The sequence below is a fragment of the Ambystoma mexicanum genome, chromosome 5p (genome assembly GCF_040938575.1).
Source record: "Ambystoma mexicanum isolate Mex_15411 chromosome 5p, UKY_AmexF1_1, whole genome shotgun sequence".
In the NCBI taxonomy this organism is placed as follows: Eukaryota; Metazoa; Chordata; class Amphibia; order Caudata; family Ambystomatidae; genus Ambystoma; species Ambystoma mexicanum.
Window position 1 is genome coordinate 530,875,289 of NC_090930.1, and position 27,835 is coordinate 530,903,123.

At 45.1% G+C, this 27,835-nt stretch overlaps 1 protein-coding gene across 2 annotated transcripts in view; it reads right to left on the bottom strand.

Moving 5' to 3' along the window:
• The window catches only part of CHM (CHM Rab escort protein), a 1,673,681-nt gene that overhangs the window by 405,248 nt on the left and 1,240,598 nt on the right, over positions 1-27,835 (bottom strand). The window lies entirely within an intron of this gene.

Sequence of the window (27,835 nt, forward strand, 5' to 3'; positions counted from 1 at the left end):
CCAAAGAGGCCAATTTTTGCTTAGGTACCCATCTTCCAAAGGAATAGGAATTGGGATGAGTTTCTTCACACATATAATGTTTCCCTGGAGGTCTCTTGCTTTTCCCGGTTCCCCCGGTACCTCTTGTTATGCGGGGGAAGCCTGCAGAACTCGGCTCTCGCTCGAGTAAGCGGTATCCTTTCCTCGCTCGTATGTTTCCAATTATCGGCTTCTCGTCGGGTTCGTGTCCTACACAGTTCTGCCAAGTAGACCTCGGGATCCCTTATTCAGGTGGCCAGGGACAGGCTGGCGCTCTCAGATCCCATAGGGGTGGACGAGTGAGGGAGGATTACCTGAAGGATCACCTGGATAGTGGAGCCCAGCCTTATGCTGGGGGCAAAGCCCCAGGTGAGACGCAGTATTATGCTGAGGAAGAAGGAGAGGAGAACGAGATCCTTGAAACATCTCCCTTCCTCCCAGTGATGATCCCCTACTGGAATCCCACCACCCATGCACCTCTGGTCAATCAGTTAGAGGTCCAAACCCTATCATAGTAAAAAACAACCTCTCTCGGATTTTGTGTTTTCCTGTTGCCTATCAGAACACTCCCAGTCATTTTCTCCACATCGCTCTGATAATTCATTCCCAAAAACCCAATCTATCTTGACAAAACACTACCGTTTTCACAATCCCCTCTGTTCAGTTTTCGATCCCGGCTATTCCCGTTTGCCTCCTAAACGCCATCAACCCAGTCCTTCGGATTATCATTTTCCAAATTCACAGTCAAATCTGATCAACAACTACCGTTCCCGTAACAACTCTAACACCAACACCTTCCCCTACAGTAAAAGACAACAGACTAATTTTTAAAGCAGTTTACCTGTTATGTCCCAAACCACGGGTTGGGCAGAGTTAGGCAATTGACCTGAATGAGACACACCTGACAGCCCTTTCCTTTCCCCACAGGGATAAAAGGTGGAGCACAAGAGCACAGGGCGAGCATGGCAGACCACTCGATGTAAGAGCTAACTCAGCAGAGCAGTTCAAGAGGAGGAGAAAGATGGCGCAGACCGAGAGGGTGTCAAGGATAGAGTCGACCTTGCCCTTTCTGACCTAAGCCAGTGAAGCCTCTGCAGAGAGAATAATAAGTCTGCAAACAAAAGCCAACGTGTGCTGCAGCAGATGCCTACGTATACAAGACCCTTCTCCGCTGATTACCAAGCCAGGGAGAGATGCTTGTCTAGGCAGTACCAACCTTGACTCTAGGGAGAAAGAAAGCCAAGCCGTTTATCACAGCCGGTGAGTCGAGGGGGGAACCGAAAAGAAACAGAACTGTGTTGAACGAAAAGTAGCAAGTGGCTATTTAAACTTGGAACAAAGAACTCTTAACTGTTTTGAAGGGGGAAAACCAGCAGTAGAAGAGTGCGTCACCACATGGGTGCTCACACAAGAATCTCTGGGCGATTATCAAACGGTAAAGACTACCGCAACCAGGAGGCCTTGAGAAGAGGTGAATAATGGTCAAAGTGGTCATACGAGTGTCTTGTCAAATCCCCCGTACAGTTGAAAGTCTTTGACCAGCAGATGATTGGGAAACTAAGGGAAATTAATCCCGAATGGTTTGAAAGGTATATGAACATTGTGTTGCAAGAGTGAACCCGACGGAGGGATACTAACAAAAGGGGACAAAATCTGAACTCTCATGAACATTGTGTTGACAGGCGTGAATCCGGCAGAGGGATGTCCACAGTGATATGTGTTAAAAGGACATTGTGATTTGTAAGTACAAGGAAAGCCATTGTGAACCTGAAGGAGGGGGGCTGATAGTTGAAAAGGAGTCCGAGCCCGAAGGAGGGAGATCCAGGGTGGAAAGTCGCCGCCCAAAGTTCGTTGAGAAAATAACTTTTGTGTTTGGAATTTTTGCCCGGAAGAGGGGGACCCAGGGATGGAGTAGTCACCCAAAGCCATACGTAAAACAAACTTGGGGTTTGCACACAGAAGATGGGGACCCAGGGATGGAGTAATCACCCAAAGCCATACCTAAAACAGACTTGGGTTTGCACACAGAAGAGGGGGTCCCAGGGATGAAGTCATCACCCAAAGCCATAGGTAAAGCAGAACTTTGTGTTTGTTTGTAGAAATTACCAGGCCCTCAAAGGCAAGAGATTTTTTTATTACAAAGAGACTTAACCATCGAAGAACCTGATAGCTTGAACTGAATTGTCGGCTCGTGCTGGGAAAGCTAGAGTGTGTGCTGTGTTCAGGAGATCCATCTTGACCTGTGGTGAAAATGTGGAGAAGGGAGACCCCTGGCAATCACATCCTGACTTATTATTTGGAAACACTTCTTTCTTTATTGAAAACCCTATCACATACTCTTTCTGTAATTAGATGTAAGGAGTCAGCAATCTTTTTTAGTATAGGCCTTTTATTTGGTGTGCAGTCAAAATATCGAATCAATAATGTTGAAAGTCATGATCTCGAAAACAATAATGCCGAATTTTTTATTTATATATATTTTTTGAGGTCCTGGAATAAAAAAAATGGGTAAAACAAAAATAAAAATTAAAAAAGGGAGGTCGGGGGGGACCCCCCATTTTGAATAAAAAACGTAATTAAAAAGAATTCGACTTTGTTATCGACATTTTTTTTTCGAGATTATGACCTTCGACATTTTGACATTCGATTATATGACTATAAACCCTTTTATTTTGACAAGAAGCCACAAGGACTCCCTTATTTTTCATTTGATGGTCGACGCTTGCTGCAATCCTAGATATAGGTTTAGCTTAGGCGTTTCTCCACCCTGAATTTACAGTTTAACAAACACCCTTGAACTGTGATCACTTGTGTCTGTCTGTCTTTACTGTTGTCACCATGAGTTCCTTACAACAGGCACTGGCGATCGGAAGCTATTCACACTTCTCTGCAAGCATGGTCACCCCACCACCAGGTACATCTTTCCTTTCTTTCAACTCAGACCGCTTTCCTCGCAGCACTGGCACTCTGGCGTGTCGCACTGATCTTCTTCATCTGTTGAAAGTTGCAGGCTTTGTGACCTGCCTCGGTTTCACCTCCACGAGGCGTGATGATGTCAAGGGGGTTGCCCTGCGCATAGCACTCTCTTCCTCTTTCCTTGCTCTGACTCGTCCAAGTTAAATATACATCTCTCATTCAAGAGACATCTTTCTTTTCCATACAGGTTTCTTTTTACATTGCCAAAAGTAAAGAGGCCACACTACTTTTTACAGCAGACAGTCCCATTTATGCAGCTATGGTAGGTGGTTTTGGGAGCTTCTCACAGGTACGGAAGTCCTTGCCCCCAAAGGGGGAGCCACTCCCGGTGAGGCCCCACTTGCCTCGACCCCTAGGGAGGGTATTGCAGAGTGCGCCCACCTCACTAGCCTCCCAGGGGGAGGCTCCCGCTTGGGGTGAAGGAACAAATACCTCTGATTCGTCACAAGAGCTACAACACAAGGTTATGGATTTGGAATATCATTCTCACTGCAGAAGCGTATGCCTTCTGGAGCTGGCTGAGAGTAGGAAGAAGGTTTGCAATCAGTAACCAGATCCAGAGGATTTACACGGCTTGGGGATAAAGAGAGCACACTGCATGCCATCTGTGAGACCCATCCATGGTGCGCCGCCAAGAGTCATCATGAAATTCCACCGTTACCAAAATAAGATCTGTAAGCTGGCTGCAGTGAAAGAACATGGTGACATCTACAATGGGTCTACGCTATCGCTATATCTTGATTGTAGTGTCGAAACATAGAAACAGAGGCAAACTAACAACAGCATGAAGAAGCTACTGCACAAAACAAACTTAAAATACACTTTGTTACCACTGCCCTGTCTGAGAATTGAATCTGAGCGAAAGACATTTATTTACAGATCCTGGTATGGCCACCCAATTTAATGAGACGCTACCAAAGTAATGACCCATCTAATGCTGCTATATTTCTTTTACCCTGAATCTCAACCCAGCTTTCCACTGAGATGTGAAACATTGCTTTGCATACCCAGTAATTGTAGGTCATTGTGTCCCTAAGTCACAATGTTAAGCAAATATTATTTTTGATACGGTGCGGATACTGCATGGTGCCCATAAGTGGTGGGATAACAAGCCATATGCAATAGTAGCACTGCAGTGTGTATATGCCACGAAGCCCACCCCTCTCCCGTGTTTAGGCACCTGAGATAGGGTCTCGTTCGTTCCACAAATGAGAGCAGACAGACAACTCCCTGGCACCTTCAATATTTTTATTTACAATTTCCATGTTGGGTATGCTTCATTTGGTGGCAACCAGAACTGTACACGTACCTTGGTTGCTCTAACATTGGGGTACTGAAGCACTGGAGGAGTGGGGAGTTGAGTTATGTTCTATAATATTTAAGTACAATGACTGAATTCTGCCCTATCACTTTGGAATTACGCAATTTTATTATTTGCTTTGCTATTTCCACCTGTAACAGGCATATCATGAATAAGGTCTTTGTGTATTTGTATTGGAATCTCGGAGTCATTAATGGAGTGGTCAAGAAGCACAGTGAGATCTTATATATAAGTTGACACACAACTGTTTTAGCTATGTTACAGGACACACCTAACAAGAAAGGAGCATTTCCACACTAAAATAAGGAGTCCATTACATTTTTCATCCTTCTCATCTGCCGGTAGGAGAGTGGCGACATGGGGAGCTTTGGATGTTCAATATGATTTAGCACTCTGATGTGTCAGGCAGATTTGTAGGCATGAGGTGTATACTAAGGAGGTTCAATCTCTTTTCATTGAATACATTTGCACCTAATGCTGACTGTCTTTTTCACTAAAATGTTGCGGTTACTACTAGACCAGAATGGCTACATGAACATCTCAGGTGTCTACAATCGTATTTTAGATACATGAATGGACAGCTCCAGAAGAAATGGTCGTCCCTCAGGTATAGTGGCTGGGACACTTTTACAAGTATTGAAGAGATTTCAATTATGATATGGATCAGCGTCCCAAAAAAATGGGAGTTTCATACTTGTCTCAGGTACATAGCACATTCTCATGCAAAGACATGGGGCCTCATTATAACCCTGGCGGCACGGCTGCCGCCGCAGTTGCATTTTTTCCGACACCCGTTAATGAGGAATTACCGGGTAATTCTGACAATGGCGGAGCCGGTAATTCCTGCATTGCCGAGTGCCGGTGCCTCTGACATGCTGCGCTCGCGGGTGCGAGCTGCCCACCAAGCGAGACCTGGCGGGCTGACAGGCGCCGACGAGCACAGCTCGTAGTATGGTGATCCGGGAACTACGGTACCGGCATGCTTACCGGTACCGTAGTTCCCAGACCACCATACTTATAATGAGGCCCATGGTCTTTGTAAGCACTCCGGATATGTTTAGAATGCTACACACCGAGTATCTCGTCAAGTCACTATCTGACCAGTCTCCACATCAGGTACAACTTAAATCTGGTAAGACTAGTATTCCAATACCACGCTGGAGACTGCAGTCTTCTACATTTAATGATGTTGCTTATGTATACAAGGTGAGTGCTGAAATACGGGACTATTTCTCCCGAAATGTTGTCAAGGTTGACTGAAGAGGTAGGTTATGGGAGTCCTTTAAAGTTATGGGGCCTTATTACTAGTTTGCCGGTAATTCTGGTGGGATACCAGCAAACTGCCCCTACCGTTTCTGTTACCTGTTATCCCGGGATTACTGGGATATTACAGGTGGCGGAAAGGGCAGTAAATCCCCATTCCATAATTCTGGAATTTATTTGCTGGTAGGGGCCTGATTTACCTCCAGCTATTTGCTGGAGGTAAATCAGTGCCCCCATTGGGAAACTTGTGCTTGACGGTGCCGGAATTACTGGCAATTATACCGGCAATTTTACTGGAACAGCAAAACTGTAATGAGGCCCGTTATTTGGGGATTATTGATGTCCATGACATCTGTAGTTAGGTGTAATTTAAACAGAAGGATCACCAATTTCAAACGTCAAGTTAAAATTCTTGATAGGCGACACAGCACAGAGTCGCTATGAACTTCGCCGAGAAGAATTGATCAAAATTCCAGCATGAATTTGGCGATAAATCAGGGAAAGTGCTCGCCTGAATGGTGGTGAAATCACAGAATAAAGAAACGATTGTGCACATAAAAGTAATAGATGGAACTACTACTTTCAACCCGTGCTTGATAAACAACACCTTTAAGGCATTATATTCATCTTTGTATGCTGCAAAATCTGCACCAGGCAAGAGAAAAACTGCTGAATGTTTTGACAGAACTCTTTTTGATGGAATCACCTTTCGTGTCTAACTCATGCTCATCGTGATTCATCAGTAGCACTTATTACTACACAAAATATCAATTGGACTGTCTCACATTTACCAAAAGGTAAATGGGCCTGATGGGTTAGCGGTTAAATTTTTAGTGACCCGTGAATCCCACATTTACAAAATATGTACATGCAAGTGTTATTGAGCTGCCATTACTCAGTGAAGCTGGGATTGTATAACCTTACTAAAACCAGGTAAACCAGAAACAATCTGAGGGGTGTACAGACCATTTACTTTCATGAACAAAGATGTGAATATTAGAGCAAAACCCTTGCACGCAAGTACTCGAAGATTGTGCCTTCAATAATTGCAGATGATCAAGACCGATGTATCTATGGCAGAAATACAGCTCTCAATTTGCAAAGGCTCTTCATGGTGCTGAACTCCGCCAATTCCAATCCTGGTGAATTTGCCTGGACGAGCGTAGATGCTGAAAAAACCTTCAATTCTGTTGCCTGAGGGTTCATGTGTGCCACTATATAAAGGTCTCGTTCTGCAGTAACGTTGTGTGATGAATCATGCACGATTCCTCACAGAAATCTGGCCTGGGACCCTTCTCATGTGGCCAGAGAAAGTCACACGCTTCCTGATCCCTACACTGGGGGAGGTGTACTGCAGAGGATCACTTTGAGGTCAGGAAGACTGGGAAACCCCCCTGTTTTACTTTCGCCATAATACCCCACTTGTAATGGTTGTTTGCAAAACAGCAGAAGTTAAAAGAACTGATTTTGTTGGTGGGGGCTACATGTCCCATAATCCCATAAGTACTGGGACGAGGAAGAGGGCTGAAGAGGCACTTTGTCAGCAGAGTCAGGCATTTAGGTCAAACAGCCCACACCTGAAGGAATCTGGGAGGCATAAAAGCCCCCCTCAGGTGCAGTCAATAGGAAGGAGAGGACAGAGCTGGAACTGTGGCTGGAGAGCGTGCAGCAGTAGCAGCAGAAGGAGAAGAAGGCACAGAGCTGGCAAATCAAGCAGATGTGGGAGAACCAGAGGGACGCCGGAATGTGGATGCAGCAGATTTCACCTGCTTGTTCTGAGAGGGTCCTGTTCCCCCAAGCTCTGAAGTGCAGAGGCTGCTCAGTGGAAGACGTGCAGAGAGGCTGCCTTTCCCCAATGGAGCCCAATTGCTGTGGTTGCTGGAAAGGAAACGTGTCAGAGACCGAAGCGAGAAGCTGTGGACGAGTCGCAGGTCTCGGGAGTGAGAGGGGCTCCTTAATTGAGTGGCCAGATTGGAGACAAACGAGCAGAGAAAGGATGTGGGTCCCTGAACAGCCAGAAGAAGAAGAAGCTGTTCCCAAAGTTGTGGAACTCGAGCAACTCGCAGAACAAGGATACCAGAAGCTGGCGAGTCAAACCTGGCGTTCCGATTCCTTGCGTGAGCACGGTCAGCAACAGTATGCAGTCTGTTTTTACTTGCGTAAGAAGTAGAAGCGAGCTGAAGTTGGTTGATGCATTTTCTAACAAGGGAACAATGGAAGTAAGACTTGCGTGTGAATGAAAAGGTTTTCTTTTACTCGTGTAGAAGCTGTATCTTACGGAAACACCATTGTCAAATCCTTAAAAGTCTTTAAACTTTATGAAGGAGTGGCGCGCGTACCTAATTTTGTTTCCAAGCGGAGAGTGAACATTACAGGTCATGTGTCTCTCATTAAGCAGAACCACCGCTATCAAACACTTAAAGCTTTGAAAGCCATGAAGAAGTGGCCGTGTGTGCCTGAATTTCGTATTCAAAGTGCAGAGTGAACTTTACCTCTGTATTGAAACAAACTATCATTGTTAGAAAAATAAGTCAAGTGTTTGATTCTATATTTGAAGTTTGAGAGAGCGTAAATATTTCCCAAGCCAAGAGTATTCCCCTATTGAGAATAAAGCAACCTTTTCTCAAAGCCAGACACTGTTCTAACAAAGACGTTGAGCCAATAAAAGATCAAACCTGCCTAAGATATGTGTGTGCAAGCAGGTCCTGAAGCCAAGGGAGCGGCACTAAGGCTTTTGGGCAAGTGTGTGGCTGACATTGGCAAAGAGCTGAAGGCTAAGCTGGGGAAGGGACACCTTGTTGCCCATATACAAAACTGAAGTTGTCATGGTTGTAGAAAGACTGGAGAGGCAAAGAGGCTGTCCCTGTTGAAAATATATTCAGGGGAAGAGTGCCTTGCTTACTTTAAGGTATTGTAGTGCCTTAAAATGAATCTTGTCCAAACCTGTCTTTACAAAGTACTGAAGCTGTGGTGGTATATTTTGGTTGTCAGTGGACGCAAGACTTCAGTAGTTCAAATGAAGTAGAATGCTAAGGAGAGTGTTCTCATTGGTAAACTGTGGTATAAGTGAAGTAGTTGAAGTTGAAGCAACATAACTTAGAAGTTATCCTTACAAATATACCTACTGTGTTTTCTAACCTGAAGCGACAAACAAGCAATGTTAACCAAGACTTTTGTTCCATTATCCTTCTGGAAGTTGTATTTCATTTTGAACTGTGTCAAGTCTGGAAGTGGTAAAAAGGCATAGTGCTTTTATTTCAACAGAAAAGGAACTTTTGCTGTTGTAGGAACTGTGGTTGATACATCTTTTCCTTAATATTGACTTTTCAAGAACTGATCTGAGACATTATTACCTATGTGGATTTTCCTTGTATTCTGTTTGCTGAAAGTTGAAGAGGAATACACCTTGAATCCTGGAGAAGGGATTTCACCCAGGTTACTAAAAGGTTATCAATATATTGTAAATGTCATTGTTGTTGTTGAATTACCATCTATTTTCTTTTGTATTTGAGTCAGGACCAGCATTCCTATGTTGGATTGTTTCCCCTTAGATTTGTTAGGTAAGGAAACCCACAGGAGAGTTGGGTATGTGAGGTATTTTTATATTATTTTATTCTAATAAAATGGCATATTTTGAAAAATTGTCAAACAGTTGTCCGCCTCGCATTGCTGACTCCTTACAGTTGGCAGAGCATTGGATAGCCTTACTGTATTTAAAGAGCTACTGCTAGGATTAGGGCCAATGACATCATATAGCTCAAACTAAACATTAGGAGGACCAGGAAAGGCAGCCAGTTGTCACAAATATTATTTGCTCTTTTTATAGAGCCACTGGCCTGCAAACCTTGGTCAGACTTTTTTGATCATGGGATACCTGTGGCAGCAGTTAATCATGTTACACCATTCTATACAGATGACATTCTGTTCTATATGGAGAAGCCAAGTACCACTTTGCCGACTATTTTGCATACAACGGAAGAATGCATACAGGCTTCTGGCCTCTTAATTAACTGGTCCAAATAGTTTTTGTATTCAGTACCTGGTTCTCAGTACCTGGGGCTTAATGACTTGCCTTTAAAAATTACCACAAATTCCTTCTGTTACCAGGGAGTTATGATAACGCGAACCTGAGTAGGGGATATCATGAGAATTTGGGAAGCATGCTACCTAGACTGAACTATACTAGTAAACACATGGTCCAACTTACATTTATCACTGGTGGACAAGATCGCGATTCCTAAAATGGTTATGCCCCCCAAGCTCAGTATTATTTTTTTCAGGTCATGCCTATGAGAATACTACTATCCCTTCTTCAGAGCTTTGGATGCACTATTAAGGAGACTACAATGGGAAGTGGTACTTCACAGAGTGTCCTGTCAAATTTAAAACCTCTTACTGAAGCTGTGTGACTCAATGTACCTAATTTTTAACTCTATTACTATGCCGTATAATTGCAACACAGTGTCCCATAGTGTGATGATGATTTACTAGGGTTGCCGATAGAGATGATATGAGATGAGGCAAGTGACCGTAAATTACTGAACATCCTCTGCGCGGATGCAACCAATTCTAAATCTCTCCCAACACCGTCTTGCACAATACATAAAATATGGTCCATGTGGGGGACACACGGGAGATTATTTGTCTGAATTTTCACATGCCATTCTGTTATGGGGCAACAGGATTTTCAGAGGTTCAGTGGCCATTGTATTTCAGACGATATGGGGCTGCAATTCAAGCAGTGACCTCTATGTTGATGGTATAGTAATGTCTTTTCAGGATTTCTGTAAGACGTATAATATTCACAGGGGTCACTTTCTAGTTTATGCGACAATAACTTCAACCATTTGTAAAACATGGCCCCGATTTTACCAATGTGCCATCTAAACATGAGATTGTAACTGCTATTAAAACTTTACTGGAGGGAGGAAGGAGGAGGATTACAAGACTATACTATGCATGTATATCGAATACCACCCCAACGGCTTTAAAAGTTAGGGATAATTGGGAGAGAGAATTAGATACTGTAAACCACAAATGCTAGACTGTGGCTTATCCCATATACATTTATATTGAGCATATTTAACACCTCTGCTGATAAATACATCTGCCCCAAAATATTCTGCCTCCTGTTGTAGGTATTCAACACAGAATGCTCACTTTATGCATATGGAACACCTGGAGACTGACCCTCGGTGGTAGCGGTGTGCAGTATAAGTCAACATAACATAACATATGGTGTGGGGTTGAGTTTGTTGGCAATCACTGTGGCGGAATGTGGCAGCATACTTATCGGCAATAACGGGTGTGACACCTAAACGATGTGTACGAGGCAGACTCCTAACGAGGAAAGCAGGTACATTAACCACTAAATGTATAGTCTTGAGTCTGTTTCTTATGAAACACTGTTGTGCATTGCTGGTAGAGCAATAGACAATACAGCCACACCAATGTTTGAAGAAGGGTTGAAGGATTTAATACGATGGGGAACAGTGGAGAACCAACTTCACAGACGGAACTGCTAAAGCTGGCTCTAACACATTTTACTCCATTTGGGAGGATTTGCTAACTTCGGTCAACTATTTGTGATTTAATTTCACCTTGATGCTGGTCATGGTTACTATTAAGAACCTTTATACATGTGTTATTGTTTGAGCACTCAGGGAAAGCACTACATTTGCTCATATACATTGATTGCTTTTATTTAAGAATGCCAATTATCTGTGGGCATTGCAAATTAGGAATTTCAGTCATTTTTTATTTGTTGTATTCATTGCAAAATGAATACAAATATTATAAACTTCGAGCAGTACAATGTGTACGTGTAGTATCGATCACCCCTCCAGGGCTTAGCAACAGTCATGCTAGTGGGAGGCACATAATGAGTCACCAGCAAAAAGGCAATTTTTACAGAGGGCACTCAAGGTATTGCCAGTTTTCTAGCTGTGATAGGGGTATGGTTGCCTTGAATGTTACAACTCAAACTTAATAGAGAAAGGACTGGCCATTGTGTGGGAAATCCAAGCTCAAGCATGTGTCATACACAAGTAAATAATACATCCATGACATTGCAACTAGAGAGTCCAAAGTAATTGTCGCGCATTTATGGAAGTGAACCCAAGATACATCCCTCCCCCATCCTTATTCCTGACCACAAATTGGCAGTCTATACCACATTCCATGACCCAAAGCAAACATTCTAAACCTAGCTTATTCTTGTAAATTGATTGTTGCATACTTATTTTAAACTTTGAAAAAAATATTGTCAGTTAAATAGCATGTCCTCCAGGTGATCAAGGTGGTTGACACAGGTGGTTTCATCAGGGAACTTTGCTGCTACTATTGCTATTTGTCCTAATTGCCAGATTAGGTTCTTAGTAACTAATGATGTAATTAACTGCATGTTTTTATATATTTACATAGTTAAAGTACCAAATTTGCATGTACAACCTGATGACAAGTTGTTGAATAAAGGTTATGAAAAGGATAAACCATATTCCTAACAAAGTGGCAAGCCATGCCACCAGGCAGCCACAAGCAGTACTTCAGACAGGGAACACACTTTAACAGGCCAACATAGATAAGGGTAGATAAATGATAAAGCATCATGTCATCAAGGCATGTACTGTAAAAAAGTAATGAACCAAAGATTCTGGCTCGTGCAATCTTATTGATTTCCTGGCTGCGACAGTATCCAGCACAAATACCTTTTGAGATGTGTGAGTACCCACTAGCCATGATGAGTTTAAACTGGGAATATGAACTTGGAAAAAGAGCACAGTGCACGGTCATGTCGCGGGGGCCATCCGAGTAGAAGCATCAAGGACGGGTCAAACAAATCCTCTTCTAATGTCACCCATAATAATACTATTAGTTAAGTACCAGACCTGAGCCACTGCTTCCAATATTTCTTTAACTACTCCTCTATCACCACTTCACACCCATCCCAGGCCATAGTTGACCTCCCTTCAAAGCTCAACCACAAAACCTATTAATAATTATAATAATGTAGCAGACATCGCCAACCTCATCACCACACACAGGTTCGACATCCTCAATACTGAGACCTGGATGTCATCCATCTCCACCCACAGTCTAGATTTCCTCATCCCTAAAGGCTACAGAATTGTTCAATGAGACGGTCCAAACAAGATTGGCAGATTCCTCGCCATCATTCACGAGGCATCATAGACATGCACCCAACCGGACGCCGGCACCAGTGATGCCTTCGAAAACCTTTCCTGGCACTTCCCGCTTTCCTTAACAGAGGCCGCCACTTGTCACATCATCCACAGACTACCCACGCCCAATACCTCCTTCATCGAAGACTTCACAGACTTGGTCACCACCATGTCTCTCACGCATGCCAATAACATCTGCTCAGCGATATTAACATCCCTGAGAAAAGACTTGGCAAAAATCCTGAAGTACATCCGACCTCGCCCTGCTCAAGGAACTCTGTGCTTCACAGACAACTGATCACCACTGCCAAGGCCATCTATTACCAAACACCATAGCTAAAGCCAACAATGAAAGCAGAGCTCTCTTCAAAGACATCAAGTACTGTATTAACCCTCTGCCCAGCCGACCTGAAACGCACTTCATCATAAAATCCACCTCCATCAACTCCATCAGCATGAACCGCCAAAAGATAGAAACCAACAGCACAACTGACAGCATACCAAACTTCACACTGCGCAAGACCACAACTTCATGGGCAACTTTCAAGACATTAACTATGGAAGACCTCACTGCAACGCTAGCATCCATCAAGGTCACATCGTACGCAGATGACATCCTCCCTGCCTCATACTCAAGATCCTTCCGACTGAAGCACTCCTCCCTTACCTGCCAATCATACACAACCCCTTAACTCAAGACACCTTTCCCTTGACCCTCAAGACTGGACAAATCCTCCTGCTTCTCAACAAACCAGCAGTGGACCCTGACGACCTCACAAATATCACCCCATCACCCATCTTCCCTTCGTCCTTCCTTGAGAAAGCAGTAGTCACACAAATCCTCCAACACATTGGAGTAAACCAACCACCTTCAGTCCTACCAATTTGCCTTCTGACCCAGATGCAGCACAGACATGGCTACAATCAAGCTGATCGACGATGCACTTAAAATCCTTGATGATGGCCATCCTTTCCTCCTTGTTCTTCTTGACCTCTCTGCAGCATTCAACGCTGTAAAGCACCGGTCTCAAGATGGAGGTTGTGGAGGAGACCACCAGACACGCATTGACAATCTACATCGCTGCACAGTGATCTGCCAGATCATCAGCTGGTTCAAATCGTAACTTGCTAAATGCCACCAGTTCGTACAAATGGATTCCTCCAGATCACCAGCTCTACCCATCACCTATGGAGTCCTGCAAGGATCCATTCTCTCCCCAGTGATCTTCAATCTTTACATAGAACTATTCCGAACCCTCCTCGCTGCACACAACATCCACCAATACGCAGATGACATGCAGCTCCACCTCAAGATATCCTCCATCGAACACATCCACATGATCAAGGCCTACCTCACTTTGATCCAGTCGTGGATGTCCAGTGCTTAAAAGAAACTCAACCCAGTGGCTAACACATAACGTGAGGGGCCTGAACACCCCACCTTCAAATGGAAAAAATTAGAACAATTCACGAGAAAAGAAAACCTGGACATTCTGGGATTGCAAGAAACGCATCTTAGACCCAAAGACCAGGAGCGCCTCAAGCTAAGGGGGTTTGATCAGATTCTGCATGCATCGGGGGGGAGCAGGTCGGGGGGGGGGGGTAGCCCTAGCTATCAAAAACTCTGTGAACTTTAGGATCTCCGAAATTATAAGATACAAGGAGGGTAGGTATATAATAGTTATAGGGATGTACCAGAGCTGCCTGTACACTCTGGCAGTAGTGTACGCACCAAATGCAGGTCAGGAGCAGTTTCTGAAACGGGTCCTGGAAAAACTAGAGGACAGGGCCCGGGGGCAAATCATTTTGTTGGGCGACCTTAACATAGCCTGGGAAAGGGATCGGGACAGGTCAGGGCGCCCAGTAGGAGGAGGTGGAGCAGTGATGTCGACAGATTTAAAAGATAGAATACGCGGTGCAGGACTGAGAGATGTGTGGCGGGAGGTTAAGGGGGAGGAAGAAGGGTACACCTTCCTATCTGGGGTCCACGGATCTCAATCCAGAATTGACTATATCTGGGTAACCTCGAGTCTAGTGGGCCGGGTTCGAGAGGTAGTAACGGGCCCCATCGGTATAGCAGATCACAAAGTGGTGGCTATGGTAATGGACTTAGGTCATAGGGAAAGAGGGGTATGGATGTGGAGGTATCCAGGACACCTCCTCAGAGACCCGATAATTAAGCAGGAAATAGAAGATAAGATTAGGAACTTTTTCGTAATTAACCAAAGGGGGGATACAAGGGAAGAGATAAGATGGGACACCTTCAAGGCTACGTTGAGGGGGGAACTAATAGTGGCCGCGACCCATAGGGATAAGCAATTGAAAGCGCTGGAAGCACGGTTGGAAGAGGAAGTCGAAACAGCGAGGCGAAAGGCGGGGGTGACCCCGACTAGAGCCTCTATGAGGGACTATTGCAGGGCACTAGGACAGTTGGAGGTCCTCCGAACCAAAAAGGCAGAGGGGGCTCTTCTAAGGGTTTGTCAGCAATTCTATGCTAAAGCGAACAAGGCAGATACTCTCCTTACACGCTTACTAAGGGGAGTGAAATCCAGAAACACTATCACAGATCTAAAAACAGGGTCAGAGGAAAGGGTAACAGAGGCAGGGGAGATACGAGAGACGTTATTGGCTTTCTATGAATCACTATACGCGTCACAGGACCCCCCGGGACTGCTTGCAGCTAAAGTTTCTAGATAAGGTGGAGCTGGGAAGGATTGGGAAGGAAGCATCAGAACTGTTAAGCGGGGAGATCAAAGAGGAGGAAGTAGTGAAGGTGATCAGAGGTTTAACTTTGAATAAGGCACCAGGCCCTGATGGCTATACTGCGGCCTTCTATAAAACTTTTGCAACTGTACTGGTCCCACACCTAACTTACCTTCTCAACACATTTAGGACAACAGGGAAAATAACTCTGTCTATGGAGGAAGCTAGACTAACCCTTGCTCTGAAGCCCAATAAGAACCCTGAGGAGAGAACATCTTATAGACCCATTGCGTAGATTAACATCGACGCCAAGATCTTCACAAAAATATTGGTGAAAAAGCTGGAGGGTCTTCTCTCGGACCTGATCCACCCGAACCAGGCAGGGTTTATGAGAAGCCGGCAGACAGCGGACAACATAAGGAGGGTGGCCCACTTGGTGGAAAAGACTCACAGAACGGACACTCCTGCGGTCCTCCTATCTTTTGACGCAGAAAAAGCGTTTGATCGCGTGGAGTGGTCTTTTCTGTTTAAGGTAATGCGGAAGATGGGTATCAGTGGGAACTTTTTACGCATGGTACAGGCCAACTATCAAACGCCCACTATGAGAATAGCAGTAAACGTGGCTATATCTAGGTCCTTTAGAGTGTGCAGGGGTACTAAACAGGGCTGCCCCCTATCTCCTATGCTTTACGGAATCTCGAGCCCCTGCTGCAGGTGATTAGGGAGGGGATAAAAGGCATTCCATTTGGGGGAGTAGAACAAAAAGTAGCAGCCTTTGCCGATGATATGTTATTAACCCTGACGGCGCCAACAGAGTCCATTCGACTAAGCAGGAAATTACTGGAAGAATTCGGGGAGGCCTCTGGCCTCAAGATAAATTTTGACAAATCGGAGCTCTTCAATCTGACTAAGGGCGGAGGATCGGGAATCCCTGAGGGGGGCTACCCCATTCATATGGAGCCTGGGGGGAATTAGATATATGGGTGTGAAAATCACACCGACCTTGGCAGGTTGGTACCGAGCTAATTACCCACCGTTGTTGAAGGATCTCAAACGGGACTTCCGTAAGTGGAGGGGCCTTCGGATCTCGTGGCTAGGCAGGGTGGCAACGGTCAAAATGGTAACCCTCCCGCATTTGTTGGATCTCTTCCAGGTAACACCTCAGACAATTCCTATGGGCTTCTTTAAGGAACTGGGATCTTTGACTAGAGATTTCCTGTGGGAAGGGAAAAAACCGCGGGTCAGTAGGCATCTGTTGATGGCTCCTAGACGGGAGGGGGGGGGTCTGGCATTACCGAATTTTCAACAGTATTATGAGGCAACACAGTTACAGGTAATCAGAGACTGGCTCCGGAAGGGAGAATCTACACAATATAAGCAATGGGTGGCAATGGACAGAGCGGTGGCACATCGCAGCCTGGCGGAGGTCCTGTGGCTCCCAAAACAGCATAGGCCCAAGCATGTATATGAAAGCACCATCACAAAATTGATGGAGGAGAACTGGGACAATTTGGTGAGGAACAAGGGAATTGCAACCTTTCCCTCCCCCTTTAAACCCCTGCTTCGCAATGGAGATTTCACCCCAGGGATGGAGGGAGGAGCATTTAAGTAGTGGCAAGAGGGGAGCTGTAAATGGCTGGGCAATATGTTCGGGGGGAGGATTCTCTCTTTTGAGGAGTGTAAGAGGGAGTATGGAGTGACGGAGGGGGAAAGGCTCAGATACGCGCAGCTACGCCGCTGGGTCCTGAATCCTGTGAACAAACAGGCCGCAACAAGGGAAAAGACACGGTTCGAGAGGTTCCTGCTGTCTAATGATGGGTCCAAGGGTCTAATATCTAATCTATATAAGATTTTGGACGAAGCAACTGCCAGAAGTCAATGGTCATATATGCCGAGGTGGGAACAGATCTTGGGAAGGCCAATCGAGTGAGAAGAGTGGGAAAGGTTATGGAGGAAAATTCCCAAACTGGTCAAAGCATCTCAGCTGCAGGAAATGTGGTACAAGATCTTGTTCGGGTGGCACTATACACCAGCCCGTCTTCGGGAGATATATCCTACTACCTCTGGGAACTGTTGGCGGGGATGTGGGATGGAGGGTACGACGCAGCACATCTGGTGGACATGCCCAAAAATTAGGCCCTTTTGGCTGGAGGTCCAGAGAGCTCAGGAGCAGCATACGGACCAGGACGTAGCAGACCCCCAGAGGAGGTCCTTCTAGGAGTTGGGTGGGTTATCAGCGCGGGGGAGCCTAAATCCCGGGGAAAGGCAAGGGCGATCCTTATAATTGCAGCTATGACAGTAATAGCACAGAGGTGGAACAGTAAGGAGGTCCCTCTTCTACAGGACGTGTTGCAGAAACTCTGGGAAATTGTGGCACTTGAATGGGCAACATATGCGAAGGATAACAATCTATAGTCCTTTGCAGGGGACTGGGAGGAACCTTTGGCCTTTCTTAAAGATGACTTCCGGATCGGGTGGCGCCCTCAGCGCCTGCGATTACTGGACTTGCAGTGAGCGTTGGCGAATGAACCATGGAGGTAATGGATTATGGACAAGGGGGAGCCGTCCCAGGAGAAAGAGGTGGGGGGGGTCGCTGGGGGGCATTGTTTCTCTGTTATATAATTGACAACTTGGATTGACTGGTCCATGGCCAAATGGACTACGGACATACCGCAGCTGCCTGTGGGGGGAGTGGTGGGGGGAAGGAGGAGTTGGGAAATGCATTTTTTCTGTGTTTTAAAATCAATAAAAAGAAGTTACAAAAAAAAAAACTCAACCCATCCAAGACTGTATTCCTATTGCTGATCAACTAAATTGAATACCCGGACATCCAGACCCGTCTCTCTGCTATGGACATCGAAGGATGCTGGATATCTGTGCCAAGTCCCTTAAATTCAACATTGACAGACCTCTCCTTCAAACAGCACATAGTAAGGAAGAAACAAACAGCTTGACACCAACTTTCCCCTCCTGCGGAAAGCCCTTAATTCCAGAAAACAACTTCAGATCTGCTGTCAAAGCCTTAGTCCTCCACCACGTGGATGGCCCTTTTGGACAGCTTTCCGGCAAATACCCTGGAACATCAGAGATGTGTTCTGCATGCTGCAGCATGACTCCTCAAAGGACACTGCAAATTCAACCACATCACCTCAACCCTCATTGAAATGTACTGGCTCCCACTGCAAGCCTGTACCATTTTCAAATCCTGCTGCATCATCTACAAGGCCGACCCCGAGATACCTCACTGGAAACTCTGCATCTCCAGAGGCCTATGATCCACCAGAAGTAAGGACATGTGCAGACTTAAACTCCGCCAGTGCAGGAAGGAAAGATCCAGAAGGCAGGCCTTCTCGGTCTACGCCCAAGACTCTGGAACCTCCTCCCCATCAACATCAGACTCACCCCCTCGCTTTCATGGAGGTCAATACCTTCCTCTTCAAGGAATGGCTCTTCTCTAACATCTAGGTCCACACACCTTCAACTCCCCACCCTACCTGAGACTGAGTGATCTGCGCCCACTGTTAGATTCCCGGTTCCTGTTTCTCAGCTTCCTTCACTGTGTTCTTCTCCCTATGATTGTAAAATGATCCATTGCTTCTCATAGCTACGTTTGCGCTCAATAAATACTCTAAAAATAATCATAATATTACATTCTATGTTAGAACAACAGAAAGTAAAAAGGTCACTTTTTTACCAAATCTTTCACCGCAAAATGCAGGAAGAGATCCTCTCGTAACACCCCGTCACATACCCAAACACCCCCTTACTATATACATATATGTCTCTCCAAAATTATCCCCCACAGTAGCGCTCTTGTCTGCTCTAGCAGATGCTTGTGTACCAGTTAAGGGAAACCATAATTTAATACACACAAACTGTATTTACAAAGTCAGTGACTCCATTGTAGGTACTGACTAGTCCGCACAGTCCAAAAAACACAAGCACTCAATCCCTAGTAAACAGTGCTAAGACATAACTTTTATTGTTGATAAAATGTCATCAGTTAAAACATTTAAAGTCAGCATGGACAAATTAGCTGCAGGTTTCCACAACATCTATTGTGATACCACGTGCTGCATCCCAGCTCTGGGACTTTGTCAGGCTTTTCTTACAGCCTTTGGCTTGTGGGCTATCTTTATTTCTACACACAGGAAATTCATTTATTCCGGTCACACATTTAAAAATACCCATCTATCTGGGTGAAACAGAGCAGCCTCTTGTACTGGTCAATCTTGGCGATTTCTAGCTCGGTTCATGTTCAAAATATCCTCAAACATTTATAATATTAGAATATTCATATTATAATATCTCCCTGTTTGTATAGTTATATACAATCTACATTATGCCCAATGGATGAAATTTCCTGGCTAATATGCAATACCTATGCAGTGCATCCTGCACGGCCGCAAGAAAATCCCTGCAACTTGTTGAGGCCAACAAATGAAGAACAGCAATCGTTAATCTCATTCCATGTAAATACATTTTACATATTACAATTCACATTGAACATCATATTAATAAAAAAACAGAAAGCTCAGAAATGCCCCAGTGGGCAATCCGAGTATCTAAAGTGCTGACAGTTGGATACATCGAATCTGTGCAAAATGTGCAATTCTGGTAATTTCCGTTACTTTGATAAATATACTGAAACAATGGAATGCAAGTAACGGTATGTGGATCCTCCTTACATTGACAGTAAGTTTAAGAGTGCATGAGCGCGACATACTAGTAGTGCTCTCTGTGTCACTGTGAAAGTATGTCATACCCACTCCAATAGTAGGTATATTGAAGAGTGCGCGGCTTGCTGGCAAAGCTCTTGAAATCGCACCTCCAAATCAGATGTCATGTATAATCCAAGTCAAGCTCTAGTTTCTTTTTAAAACCGGCAAAATGTAGGTCCCAAAAAATGTGTGCTATCTAGGTTTGCTTCGCGGATACATTTCCCTGTTCGCTCTGCGAATATGACTCCGATTGGCCTGGAGGACTGTGTGAGGTCTGCGGACACATAACGGTCCTGCTGATTGGTTGGTGAAAAGCGTGATGTGCATCATATTCTCCTGAAACACCCTCCATGTTGTATCCGCGGATAGCGCAGTGGCGAACAGAGCTGGGAGGCCATGCACTCAAGTGTCTGCCCACTGCCTGCAAGTACTGTAATAGTATGTGTACAGAAGTGTACACAGCCTCAGGCAGCTGGCTTAAGTGTGTAGGTTGTGGTCACTGGCCAGATTCTTGGGTACATGGCTGTATTATGCTGTGATGGTTGTGGCCTTCCCCTAGAATCTTGCATATTGTGCCATTGCGGGCACACATTTTGTTTGTTGCGTCTGGAAATGCAGGAGACATCTTTGTTTCATTGTCTGGTTAAAAAAAAAAGCATAGCATGTTAGCGAAGGTACTTCTAACTGTTGTATTGTACACAATCTCACATATTCATGTACTTTGTGGACCCTCATAATTAGCACATTACAAGTACTATGCTTCAAACAAGGTTACTGTGCAATGTGCTCAGTTCCTGTGTTCGATTGCATAATCATTGGGTCTGTGGGAGAAAGGAATCCATGCAGGATAATAAAAAAAACTTGAGTACATTTACTTGATGTTACAAGTCACACTATGTTTCATTGAAGTGTGCAGCACTTACACAAATGTTTAAGGTGTACATCTACGTGGTTTTCCTGTAACACATACTGTTTCAGTACGAGGAATTGAAATGGTGTATGCGTTTTGCTTTTTGGAAGTGGTGGTGGTGGCATGGTTGCAGTTAGATACCAATTGGAATATTCTAACTGTTTATCCGTTTTCACTTTTTAATACTATCCGTTCACGCAGATTCATTCCAGTTGGTGTAATTTAAGTACGGTACTATCGAAAACTAATATTTCAGTATTGTGGGGGCAGTTAGATACCTGTTGGCGTATTCCAACTGTTGCTAGTTCGGCCATTCTCAAGTGTATGTTTTGTAGCAGTTTCATTGTTCAAGGTGGATTTTAGCAGTTTGACTGTGGAAGTAACATTGTGGTTCTGTGGGTGTACTGAGCTATCAGCTGGCGTATTCTGGCTGTTGATTCTTAATAAGTCTTGAAGAGCTCCCTCCGAAGAACTTTCATTTTTGCTGGTGGGTTTTAAATTTTGCCATAATGGGAAGTAATATTGCAGTATTATGGTTACAGTTAGATATCAGTTGGCGTACTCTAACTGTTCACAGTTTCACAGTTTTGCTGGGTATGTTTTCAAGCACCTTCATTCTTGTTGGCGGATTTCCATTTTCCACTATTACCAAGTGCCATTGTAGTATTATGGGTGCAGTTAGATGCCAGTTGCCCTGTTCATTGCAGTGGTATGGGTACAGTTAGACAGCTGTTGGCTTATTCTAACAATTGGTGGTTTTACAGGTTAGTGAGGACAGTTTGTAGACCCTCATACTCAGTACTTTTATTTTTAAGTACTATGGGTGAAACAATATTAGTGTGTGTTTTTCACAGTTGATGTTTCTGTGCCTATAATCATTGGGGAAAAAACTATATAGCAGCGCAACTGATTTACTCACAGGCCAGTTGGTGTATGCTAAGCTGTTACAGTTTCGCAGGGCAGAAGGTTATTTTTCGTTTGCACTTACATACCTGTTGGTGGCTATTGGGAGTAGGTTATGCTACTTTTGTAGGTCATGGAGTACATTTTGGTTTCAAGAATATTAAGTAAACATTTGCAAGATTTGCTGGTAATCTCTACTTCAGAGTAATGGAAGTATCATTGCATTCAAACCACCCACATTTCTTTTTAATATATGCAGTATAGTGACCTGCAGTGGTTGTGGCACCCGTGTGCTAGATTATGCCTACTGTTGCCAAGCGATACTTGCACTTGTGTGAAGCTAGTAAGCTTGCAATTGTTTTTTGTACCATCTGCGTTGTATTGTAAAAGCATTACTATTATGTATTGGCTATGTGAGTTTATGTGTAAGGTGGAACGATTGTTGGAATTGCAAGTAGTACATAATACGCTGCGTTTTGCATTTTGCACCAGCTGCTGAAATGGAATGGATTGACAGTTAGGTACTGATACATAGACAAAGCGCTCATTAGGGACTTGCTCCTGCGCCACATGGCTCCAGAGAGTGCATTTATGTTTCCACATGTATAGGTAAGTTTTTGTTTTCGAGCACTTGCAGTAAGTTTATGGTGAATCTCACCATTCCTGCATAGTAGTCCAAATCCTGCCTTATTCCTGAGACACCTTAAGTGTTGTCAGGATTGTTTGTTGCATGTCTATGAAGGAGTAGCATTTGCAAACACAACTGGCCTGCGCCGGTAAAGTAAATGTTTTCAGCAATTGGAATAGAACATTGATTGCTACTTTCGCATAGCAATTTACACGAGTTGTGTTGGAAAATTTGAATGGACCAACAGTTCTATGTCTGAGTCATTTGCTGGAACTCCACTTGCTTTTTTTGAAGACGTACTTCTCTGTTTGTGCAGCTGGATGTGCATTTGCCTTTTCACTACATTCTTCTGTGGTTGTGCTAATTGATGGAGTAGCAGCTGCTTTCAATTTCTTTGGTGGTACTGTTGGGAGATCTCTTATAAGTTGTGTTTGCACTCATTTTATTTGATCATGTTACAGGGTACATATTGAGATGGGGTATGTAGAGTGCACATAGTCTATTTTACTCTACAATGTAAGGAATGTCAGCCTTGGCTTTGTATCAAAATTAACTAGAAATAGTCCTTCGAATGTACATAGCTGTGACAGTGCTACGTAACTTGATACACTTATGTATAGGCGCGTTATAAATGCCATATCATATCATAACTCATACCTTCTTTAAAGACTGTGCTGTCAATGTCAATCAATACCTGATCTAGGGTTAGACCTTACGATTTATGAATAGTGACTGCATATGCATAGGACAGAGAAAACTGTTCTCTGCGTACATACATGTAACGCTCACCTGACTCCCACGGAGGTGCTGGCCTGGTTCGCGCTGCTGTGACCTCTTCTAAGGTGATGCGCAGGGTTCGGAAGACAGACTGGACCGGGCCCCCAAATCTGGTTTGTCTGGCTCGCAGAAGTATCCTTCTGTAGGCGAAAATAGGGGATTAACTGTCTGCGGGGTAATGCAATCGGCCTCCCACTTTCCCCTCTCACCCTCCTTGAAACCCTTCTGTGATTCCCCGTAGCGTCTCACCTTAGGGTCTGGAAGGACGAGCTCTCCATCCTGCTTCTGATGCAGGGGCGCGTTGGTATCCAGTTACTTCACTGGATTTTCGGATTGGTGAGAACCAAACTTGCTTGGCTTCCAGGTAAGTTTTTTTGATAAGAGGTTCCCCTTGTGTCCATGCATTAATGTACTAAGGCTAGTGTCTTTTTCCCCATAGGGGCCGGGGTACGGAATGCCGGGGAACAGGCACCGACCCGAGATGAGAGGTGAAATCCTTGTAGAAATCAGGTAAGTCTTTAATGAGCGTTTTTTGGTAATGTCTTTTCATTCGCTCATTAACGCTGATGTCTTTTTTTCCCCTTAGGGGCCGGGGTCCGGAAATGCCAGGATGCGGCGCGGACCCGAAATGAAGAGGGAATGAATCAACAGGTAAGTCTTAACATGGAGATTTAGCTTTCCTTATTCCCTTCTCTCTCTCACCTTTTGTTCTTGTATTTTTCTCCCTAGGCGCTGGGGCGTGACTGCGAATCCGGATGATCGCTGCTGAACATGGAGGCGCCCTGTAAAGGTGAGTGGAATGCGGCGCTGCAGCGATCGACGCGATGAGCTTTTAAATAAAAGTCTTCCTTTTCAGGATTGTCGGCGAGATGTCTCCAGGATGCGGGTTTTAGCAGGTAAGGACTTTTCCTTCTTCAGTTCTCTTCTTCTCTTCCATTGCAGGTGATCCAGGATGCTGGCAGGCGTGGCAGAAGTCAGGATGCAGGAGCAGACACGGTGAGCGTCCAGCTGCTAGATGCAGAACAACGCGAAGTACGTGTGGCTGTTCGGGTGGGGTTTAAATGGCCTTGGAAGAAGTTCCAGGTATGTATCCTTCCTCCAATCAGGTATGTATCCTTCCTCGACCACGCCCGGATGGTAAATTAGTCCCACAGGTAAAGTAGTTCCTTTCAGGCCTCAAGGGGGCCGGGATCCTGGAGCATGGTCTGCATCAGGTAAGTGCACCCAAGCACTCCCATAATGAGCCTGGCGCCTATGGCGCCAGGACTGATGTCTTTTATGAGCCTGGTGCCATAGGCGCCAGGACACTGTCCAAAGGGCCCCTATATGGGGTTGCTGGGTCCTTCCTTGGGGACTGGATGTCCGCTTTCGGGGACGCAGGGCTTGAACCGGCTCCCCGGGAGCGGGCATCATGACAATACATGTCTTTAAAAAGAAGGAATCAGGCTGGTGAGCGTCCTATGCTTTTAACTTCTGAAAGTTTGTCCAAGTGATGTTGACAAACTGAATGTTGTCAAGGGGGTATGTTTGGAAGCCAACAACTGTACCAAGTGCTTCATTAACTAAACCTTGCTCCACGTCAATGTTACGCTTTACATTATACTACAGTTTAAACATAATGTTAACATTTTTTCTGAACCAGCTGTGTTGGAGAGTTTTCTGAGCTATTTACTCGTGCTGTGGCTTGTTCACACATAGGCAGTGGCATACTGTGCACTTCCAGTTTGTCTGTGGAGTTAATTTGCACTATTGGATGCATTTCTTTTTTCAACACTGTTTCATTGAATTGTGCACAGCGGGCTAGGGTTGCCATTAAGGACATACATTTTACATATGTGCGAGCTAATTGTTCCATGACATCAGTAGCAGATGTGTTATGCTCCTGCAGCTCATAGATGAGTCTACCATTTAAGATAGCACACCAATCGAAAGCTTTTCAAAATGTTAGCATAGGTGGGGTCTGCAGACTGACGCATGTTTTGAGTTAGTTCTCTGTATTGGAAATGTTGCCAGAGATTTACATTTCCTATGCTGCCAAGTGTGTTATGGCACAGTTTGTGTCCTAAGGTTTTAAAAATAGGTTCACCTAAGCTACACACCATGACACAACATCAGTTGTAACATCTCAAAGCCATACAGCCAGCATGTCACCCAACACATGGTTCAATTGGGCACCAGAATCAGCAGGGACATCGCCAACCTCTCTACTGCTAAGGTCGAATATGGCTGACAACAAGGAAATTGTTGTCCTCACATGGAATGTCCAGGGCCTTAACTCTCCAAGTAAGTGCAGATCAGTGGAACACAGGCTGTGGTGTCTAACAGGGGAAATTGTTCTCTTTCAGGAGACCCACCTACTGCAGTCGGATGAAAGCCGTATCAGATTTAAAAGATTTAAGAAAGTGTTCTTTGCCTCTTCCGGGGAGAAAAAACGCAGAATGGCAATCCTGCTGAGTAATAAAGTCCCCCTAACAAAAATCACAGTTAGAAGGGACCCCAGGGACAGATAGCTCCTGTTGAAGGGTCTATTCGTGGAGCAGCCCATCACCATTGTTGCATTCTACTCCTCAGAATAAATTTGTCACAGGCCTTATCCCAAGCATCTTAGCATTTAAAGAAGGGTTCCTCCTCAAAGGTGGAGATTTCAATCTGGTTCCCAACCCCCAAATGGAAAAGACCCTGCACCCCACTAATTTGGACTTCACGGAATCGCTCTCCCTAGCAAAGGCCCTAACGGAAACCGAAACTGTGGAGGCATGAAGACTGGCTAATGGGGACACAAGGGACTACACCCATGACTCCAGCGCGCATCAAGGATTCTCAAAAATGTACCTCCTACTAGCCTCCAGTGTCCTGTTCCCCTGCCTAGACAAAATAGTGATCCACACCCATATGATCTCAGACCACGTCCCAGTCTCTGCAAATCTCAGCATTTCGGGCCAGGTGCACCCCCCGCAATGGCAGTGGAAATGGCACAACCCCATACAGCTGGATGACAGCATCAGAAGGGAAATAGGGCAAACAATAGAAAATTATTTCAGGGAAAACACGCCCGCAGATACATCCATAGGGGTAACCTGGGACGCTATGAAGGCAGTGGTTAGAGGATCCCTCATCAGCGCAGCGGCGGAACAGAAGCGGGTTGCAAATATTGAGGCTGCTAGGTTGGAGGAGGGGGTGAGGTTCTGGGAGGCAGAGCTGAAATCCCAGAGCACGAGGAAAACCGAAAGGGCCATAAAAAAAGCCAAAATTGCACTCGAAATGCATTGGGCGGACCGCACCGCCAAGTCGTTGGCCTTCACAAAACAATTTTACTATAGCAAAGGAAACAAGGCGAACCGGGTCCTCGCATATAAACTAAAAAAAGTTCACAATAGGAATAATATCCGGAGGCTCATAGGAGCTGATGGCAAAGCCAGATACAAAGAGACAGATATATTGGAGAAACTGGTGAACCTCCACAGGACGTCAGGCCACCCCACAACGCTCACTGAACTGCCCGGACATCTCCACCCCATCCAACCCCAAAATAAATCTCTTCTAGCACTCTTCTAGCACACCAGAAGAAATAATTGAAGCCATCAAATCGTTAAAGAGCAAGGCCCCGGGCCCAGATGGCTTTACGGCTGCCCATCCACTGTGGAAACAATTAGAGGAGGCCTGGTGCCCGGTCCCGCTGCCCGACCTCCCGCACCTGCCACCCATAAAAGCCAGAGGAAATGAGGGCCCCCTTACTGCAACTAGAGTAACTAACGAAAGCTGGAAAGCCGCAGCGCGGAAATAGGGCACCCGGGGAACATTCGCCCCTTTGACTCCCCTTTGGAACAACCCGGATTTCACCCGGGATGCCAGCCAATCGGCTTCGGGTCATGGAGGTACGGGGATTACAAAAAAAAAAAATCACAGATTTCCTGGCGTGCGGATCACCAATAACGTTCGAGAGATGCAAAGAAAAATTTGGAGTGGGAGAATCAGAGAGGTTCCAATATATCCAGCCAGCTCGGGCACTGGTTGTCGCATAAGGTGGTCAGGGAAAAGGGGTCTAGGGACCTAACAGCGTTGGAACTATCCCTAGTGTCCCCAACCCTCAAAGGAAGAATTTCGATGCTTTATCGCATCCTGCACAGAACTGACCCCTTAAAAAAAGAAAGATATATGCGGGACTGAGAGAGAGACCTGGGCCGAGAGCTGGATATGGAGGAAGGGGGGAAAATCTGGTCTAGGCTCCATAAAAGTATGCAATGCATATCGAACAGAGAAGGAGGTTATAAACTCTGCTACAGATGTATATCACTCCAGAACAATTACATAAAGCCAAGCCAAAATTCCGGCAGACTGCTGGCGAGGGTGCTCAGAGCAGGGCACACTTTTCCATATGACATAGTCCTGCCCGAGGGAGGTGGTTGGTTACATTAAAGAAATAACTAGACTCGC